Consider the following 8,173-nt stretch of genomic DNA (forward strand, 5'->3'; position numbering starts at 1 on the left):
GATAGCTATGGTGACATGGCAGGTGGGGGCCTCCTGATTGGTACAGCCTCTCTGTTAACAGTAAAGCCCTGTGTATGAACGTTATAAAGAAAAAAGGGACCTCTCTCTGATGTGGTTTAATAAACATCATTTCCTTTGTAAGTCGGCCTTCTCTTCTGTATTAATGTGTCCATGAAGCATTCGCTAATTTGAATAGGCAGAGGAAACTACAGCGATTGAGGAGGGAAGCCAAAGGATTAAGCGAGGAAGAGGAAAGTACAACAACTAAGGAGGAAGCCAAAGAGCTAGCGGAAAGAGGAAACGATGGTCAGAGGCATCAGGAAGATACAAAAATAGAGAACAAGGAAAGAGGGAGTGTTATTGAAAAAAAGTTGGAGGAAATAGAGGCAGCTGTAAGGTCTAGCAAAACTGAAAAGGGCCGAAGGACCAACAAGACAGGAAGCATTCGAAGGGTGACCTTCTCTACTAATTGTGTTACCCTGTGAAAGAATTAATTAGGTACACAATGTAGTCTGTAGAACAATTCTGGGATGTAGTAAATAAAGTTTTATCTAACATTATTTGAAGGGAGAAGTAGTCAGCAGAGAAGCAGTCATGCTGAAGCATTTACTGTGACAGTAAGAATAGATGCTTGAATAGAAAGTTGGTTCTTATGTAGGGCTCAGTGCAGCTCATAGTAGACTCACTAAAGCTGTTTGGAGACATTATCAGAGGTCATGAAGGCTATTGGAGACTCTGTGTGGACAGTATGAAGAGTTGTAAAGACTCCTTCATAAGAAGAATGATTATCATTGATGTTGTAGCATGGAGACTACAGTGAAGTTGTAAATAGACATAACTCAGTAAAGAAGAGTTTTGAGAGCAAAACATTACTATAAATAATGCCTTGACAAGATTGGGTTGTAACCCTTGGGGTTGGTGCCTTAGAAGTAAGAAGGATTGGAGTCCTTGGGGTTGATGCCTCAGAAGTAAGAAGGATTGGAGTCCTTGGGATTGGTACCTCAGAAGTAGGAAGGATTGGTGTCCTTGGGATTGGTGTCTTAGAAATTGGAAGGGTTGGTGTCTTTGAGGTTAGTGCCTCAGAACTGGAAGGATTGATGTCTTGGGAGTTGGTGCTCCTAAGTCCAAGGTTGGTGCCTCGACAAAAATAGATTTGGTGCTCTGGAGGTTAGAGCCTCACAAAAGTCCAAGTTGGTTCTTGGCAAATGAATGCAACCATTTATATATTGTATCTATTTTACTGCAAAGATTATATTAATAAAAGCATTTATTCTTGTTGTTCATCTTGTGTTATGAATATAAATGTTTTAGCTGGTAAAACAATAATTGAAAAAGAAATACTGATTCACCCCCCCTCTCAGTATTTCCAACAATTGGTATCAGAGCTAGTACCTTCATTCAAAGCCTAATAGATTGAAGGTTGATCTTTAGAACACAAATGGCGAAGTCAAGGAAGAAAGTCTCCAATCCTCCTAAGGATGTGTCTCCCTCTACCACTAAAATAGAAGACAAACAATTTGAGGAGGCTCAATGGTTCAATGGGAACTTTAATATATGGGAAGCAAGAATGAGAAATTTCTTACAGACTTAAGGCATTGAAATCTGGAAATCAGTGATTGTTGATAGCAAGATGGATGGAGAATCCAAGGAGTACAATGCAAAAACAATGAAGGCAATTTTGAATGGGCTGCCTGATTCTATAAAGAACAATCTAGGAAAATCTTCATCAAGAAAGGGTATATGTGACAAAATTCACAACCTTCACTCAAAAGGGGCATTAACCATGACCATCAGTCAAGAAGATGATGGAAATCAAGAAGGAAATCCATAACCCATCATAGAAGCTGAAAATGAGAATGATGACATCAAGGCTAAAGCAGACCTAGAAGATGAAGAGAGTGAAAAAGATTTTGTAGAAGTTCTCCTTGCTCAACTTATGGCTGCCATGGAAGAGATTAACAATTTGAAAAAGGAAAATGAGGAACTTAAGAAGATAGCACTAGCTGGTGACCAATATCTAACAAGGGAGAAAATTGACCTTGTCAAGCTTCAAGTAGAAGAAAGGGATGAAGAGCTTGCCAAGCTTAAGAAGGAATTTCATCAAAACAAAAGAAAGCATCATGAAGAAGTCATATCCATGACAAATCAATTGGATAAAGCAAAGAAAAGGGAAGATACCTTGTCAAATCAACTTGAACAAAGGCACAAGAGCTTGAATAAACTTGAAGAAGAGATTGGTCAGTACAAGGTAGAGGTCTCCTCTCTCAAATATCAACTACAAGAAACAAGGAAACAAGCACAAGGAGCTGAGAAGACAATGGAAGCATTGGAAGTCATGGAAGGATAGGTTGATGAAGTAGGAAAGGAAAGAAACACCATGATATGTCAACTAAAAGCAAAGGATGAAGAAATCTTCAAAATGAAGCTAGATATAATCTCCCTTAAAATAGAAGCTGATGAAGCTACTCGTATCAAGGAAGAAACTGAGAAACAACTTGCTAAGAAGAATAATGAGTGTGAAAGATTGGAAGAAGAGATTATCTTCCTCAGAAAAAGGTTGAAGGGATGAACAAAATCTTGAAGAGCTCTGAGGGCTTGGATGACATGCTCAGGTATCCAGGTCAATACTCAAACAAGAATGATAATGCTTCAATCAAAAGAGATGTGAAGAAGCCAGAAAGAAATGGTGATGCTCCCAGTTCCAGCAAAGGCAAGGAGAAACATCAAGGCTACAATGGAAGAAATCCTACTCCAAGAAGAAATCCTGCTCCAAGAAGAAATGTAGATGATGTCAAAGATGTGAGAGGAAATGCTTATCATCAAAGGATCCCAAGGTAGAAAGGCTTCAGAAGTACATCAAGGAAATCTCCATCTCCCAGGTACCAAAGTTCATTTTTTGGTTATTGTTATTCTTGTACAAACTTTGGTCACATGGCAAAAGATTGTAAACCATCTCATAAAGATAGATGTTATGGTCCCCAACAATCTCCAAGAAACAATTTTGCAGGAAGAAATCATGAATTCTTATTCATGAACAATGTAGAATGCTTCAAGTTTCATAACATTGGTCATATGGCACGTGATTGTAACTTAACTTGGGCTCTTACACAAGCTAGAACCATGCAAAAGAAGAAAGTTGCACAAGTATGGAGAAGGAAGCAAATACAATCCAAAAGTCCCTTGAACTCTCCAGCCAACAACGCATGTCATTGGCCTGAATTTTGACAATCTAAGCATTTGATGGGAAGACTTTGCCAAAAGAGATGATGCATACAGTTAGGGGGAGCCTGTGATTCTTTATCATTATTACATGAACTATTAGTGAAAGGGTCCTTATAAAATCCTTGTTGAGCTATATTAGCAATCATTCTTTGATATAGATCATTTCTCAGGAGTACTCCATTGAAGAACATGATCCTGTAACCATTCTTTGGATTGTTGTAGAAGATGCCTTCCACTTGATCAATAAGTAGTATTTGGAGCAACAGAGAAGGTCATCTAATACTAGATAAATAGGAAAAATAACTATGACGCTGATATTATAGATGTTAAATGTCTTGACTCGAGGATTTAATGTGAGAACAGGTAAATTATGGACAAAAATAGAGGCAACGTTCAAACAAACAGATACATCTGGAATGGAGTTTGAAGTAAGATCAGCTCACAGCACATAACAAAACTGAAGCATTGCAAGAAGATGCAAATTAGAAAAATGAATTTAAAAGACAGTCACAGATTAGATATCTAAATCTGCTAGCGGAAATAACTTGCAGAGATATGTACAAGAACACAAGGAAAAGATGGCTCATAGAAAGGAGAATGTTGTGCAGTTAAATATAACTTAAGCTGATACTGGTCACTTGCAAAATTTAGCAACAGTGAGGCACAAACTCTCACCTTTTCATCCAAATGCAGTGATGTTGAATACTGGATGGCAGTGACTCAAGGAGAAGCACAGAGACACAAAGGAACTCAAATCTGAAGAAAGATAGCAAGAAAGACAATTTCAGTGGTATTTTCTCTTGATTCGAACTATGAAGGCCTCTCAATTCTGACTGTGGAGACAATAATATGGATTGAAGCATAAAAACCTAGACTTGGACACTTGGTGTGTGGCTATTTGCAATCTGGTTGAAAGCATTGAAGTAGAGCATCTTTAAGCATTATTGAAACCATGATAAAGTAGTTCTAAGACATGAAGAGAGGATAATGTGCTCATTAATGATAAAGCATCAATCATTCTATCTTGAGTAAAAAGAAGAGAACTATGATAGGGGGAGTCGTAGACCCATGAAGATCTACCATTCATAAAGAACAGAAGTAGTCTGATAGGGGGAGTCCCAGAGCACTCCTTTGCCATTGATGTCAAAGGGGGAGAGAAGAAGAATATTGCCATCAATAACAAAGGGGGAGATTGTTGACCTAGGTTGTCATTGATGTCAATATGGCAATATTCTAGATAATAGATGATGATATGAAGCCAAGGGGAAGCAGAGCAGATCCAAGAAGAAATAGGAGTAAGGCCATCAGGAAAGCCAAGCCATGAGCCATCATTGAAAGACATTGCAAAGCCAAAGGAAGACATTGGAGCAAGAGGAGCCACACAGGAGGAGCATTGCATGTAATACATGCCCAAGAAGAATCGAGAGGAAGAAGTCACCAAAAGAGGAGTTAATGCATCAAAGGAGTATTGAAGAATAGAAAAGCAGAGCATATTGGAGGAGCAAACAGAGCTATCGGAAGAGAAAAATAGAGAGGAGCAAATAGAGCTATCGGAGGAGCAAATAGAGCCATCGGAGGAGCAAAATAGAGCTATCAGAGGCATCTCAGGAGTATCGGGAGCAATGGATGCCAAAGAAGAACTATAGGGGGTAATATATGTCATTGATGCCAAAAAGCAGAATACATATATATATATATACATATATATATATATATATATATATATATATATATATATATATATATATACATACATATATATATATATATACATACATATATATATATATATATATAGATATATACATACATATATATATATATATATATATATATATATATATATATATAGATATGCGGAAGAGGTATAGGAGACGGAAGAATTAAAAGAGGCGGAATACATATATATCGGCAATATTGTAATCGGTTAGTTCTACTATGAGACACTACCCGAAACCCCCGACAACGACATATATGTGCGAACTCGATGAGACATATCTGTTCGAGTGTATAAACAGGTGAAGTCTGCTAAGTGTGTCGAAGCATGGGTTCTAAGTGTATTTCATATGTATCGTTATATTTTGGCTCTAAGCCTTGCTGCATTAAAACTTGATAATTTCAACAGATATATATATATCTATATCTATATATATATATATATATATATATATATATATATATATATATATATATATATATAATAGTGATACGTTGTGGACCCGCTGCAACATTGTGAAACACTTTATTGTATATCGCATCCACCTATCAGACCTTGCAAAGCGCCGATTGCGATAAAGTGTGCGGACCCGTTACCACACTGCAATATGACTTAATGTTATGTTGCATCCGACATATCACAAGTGCTTAAGGCCTTGCTGCTTTGAAAGCGCCGATTGCAATATATGTTGCGGACTTAATGGTCTGAATGTAACATGGCTTAATATTATATCACATCTGCACATCGGAACTCGCATATCGCAATATACAAAGGGGTGTCACCCCTAAAAGCGCCGTTTGCGATATATGTTGTGGACCTGATGCAACATTACAGGTCTGCTTAATATCATATCGCATCCACAGGAGAATTAGCCATCGACCATAAGAGATGTCTTGAGCTCATCTTATATAGGACTTCTGGAAGCTGCGACTGCCAATTGCAATTACACAGTGGACTCGATGAAGTTATAGATGTGGGTGTAATAATTTTTGAAGTTCGCCCTTAAGTGTTTCGGTCAGTTTTTTCATATAATCCTTTGTATTTTCAATATTTGTATTGCGCGGGGTTTGAAGGCCAAAATGCATAAAAAATGCTCCCGATAGTTCAGGAGACCTGAACGATGCCGATTCCAATTTCTATGGTGACGTGGCAGGTGGGGGCCTCCTGATTGGTACAGTCTCTCCGTTAAAAATAAATCCTTGTGTATGAACATTATAAAGAAAAAATGGACCTCTCTTTGATATGGTTTAATAAACATCATTTCCTTTGTAAGTAAGCCTTCTCTTCTGTATTAATGTGTTTGTGAAGCATTGGCTAATCTGAATAGGCAGAGGAAACTACAGTGGTTGAGGAGGGAAGCTAAAGGATCAAGTGAGGCAGAGGAAACTACAGTGACTAAGGAGGAGCCAAAGAGCCAACGGAAAAAGGAAACCGATGGTCAGAGGCATCAGGAAGATACAAAAACAGAGAACAAGGAAAGTGGGAGAGTTATTGAAAAAAAGCTGGAGGAAATAGAGGCAACTATAGGGTCTAGCAGAACTGAAAAGGGCCGAAGGACCAATAGGACATGAGGCATTTGAAGGGTGAACTTCTCTACTAATTGTGTTACCTAGGTACACAATGTAGTCTGTAGAACAATTATGGGATGTAGTAAATAAAGTTTTATCTAACATTATTTAAATGGAGAAGTAGTCAGTAGAGAAGCAGTCATGCTAAAGCATTTACTGTGATAGTAAGAACATATGCTTGAACAGAAAGTTGGTTCTTATGCAGAGCTTAGTGCAGCTCATAGTAGACTCACTAAAGTTGTGTGGAGACATTATCAGAGGTCATGAAGGCTATTGGAGACTCTGTGTGGACAGTATGAAGAGTTGTAAAAACTCCTTCATAAGAAGATTGATTTTCATTGATGTTGTAGCATGGAGACTACAGTGAAGCTGTAAACAAACTGAACTCAGTAAAGAAGAGTTTTGAGTGCAGAACATTACTATCAAACATGCCTTGACAAGATTGGGTCGGAACCCTTGGGGTTGGTGCCTCAGAAGTAAGAAGGAATAGAGTCCTTGTGGTTGATGCCTCAGAAGTAAGAAGGATTGGAGTCCTTGAGATTGGTGCCTCAGAAGTAGGAAGGATTGGTGTCCTTGGTGTCTCAGAAACTAGAAGGGTTGGTGTCTTTGAGGTTGGTGCCTCAGAACTAGAAGGATTGATGTCTTGGGAGTTAGTGCTCCTAAGTCCAAGGTTGGTGCCTTGAAAAAGATAGATTTGGTCTCTGGAGGTTGGAGCCTCACAAAAGTCCAAGTTGGTGCTTGGAAACTAAATGAAACCATTGATATATTGTATCTATTTTACTACAGATTTATATTAATAAAATCATTTATTCTTATTGTTCATCTTGTGTTCTAAATATAAATGTTTTAGCTGGTAAAACAATAATTGAAAAAGAAATATTGATTCACCCCCCCCCTTCTCAGTATTTCCAACAAGTATAATCTAATACAAGGTATTTGTCATAAAAAGGAGGTGTCATAGCGGTTGCAAAACCCTCCAAAATATTGTCTTGCATCCAATTTCGAAGCCTCCTTTGAGAGTTTTACTTGATGACTGCACGCACTCGAGTTCAATCCGTGAGCTCGTGCAAGTCTTCACACCCACCTTGCTTGATCATTCCACCCACAAATTTTACATGTTGATGTTAATGTCATGGTTGAGACCATGTTCTGGTAATACTCAAGTTCTTCACTTCATGTGTACATGTTGTGTTCGCTATGTAAACATTTGTCGCACTCACACACGAATTCATATTCACTCTCGCACAAGCGTCGACACAGTCGTCCAATGATCAATCACAAGCATCACACTTGTCGCTCACACCGTTGGTTAGTCATGTTGAGCATATTTGTTTGGATGGTTTGATTCATCTCATCGCCGAGTCATGTAAGTGTGTGTTTGCGAGATCATGTATGCATCTTTCCACTCATTCACACAATTAGTCATTTTGTTGAAGTTCTAACAACTGTATTCCCCTTTGATAGCCATACCTTCACCCTACCATCAACTTGATTGACTATAATCCAAAACAACATAGAAGCACCAAGCAAGACATTTCACGCTGCCCTACCTACAAGCTGATCAATCAACCTTCATGCTGGTCAACTAAAGAGTTTGACTCGACAATCACCCCAGGACTGACTCCCCTAAAAATTGCGTAGAGGTTCCAAACCTTTCTCGCTCCTT

The sequence above is a fragment of the Pinus tabuliformis genome, chromosome 4_1 (genome assembly GCF_031772625.1).
Source record: "Pinus tabuliformis cultivar Carrire ecotype Pingquan chromosome 4_1, CPIR1, whole genome shotgun sequence".
Lineage (NCBI taxonomy): Eukaryota > Viridiplantae > Streptophyta > Pinopsida > Pinales > Pinaceae > Pinus > Pinus tabuliformis.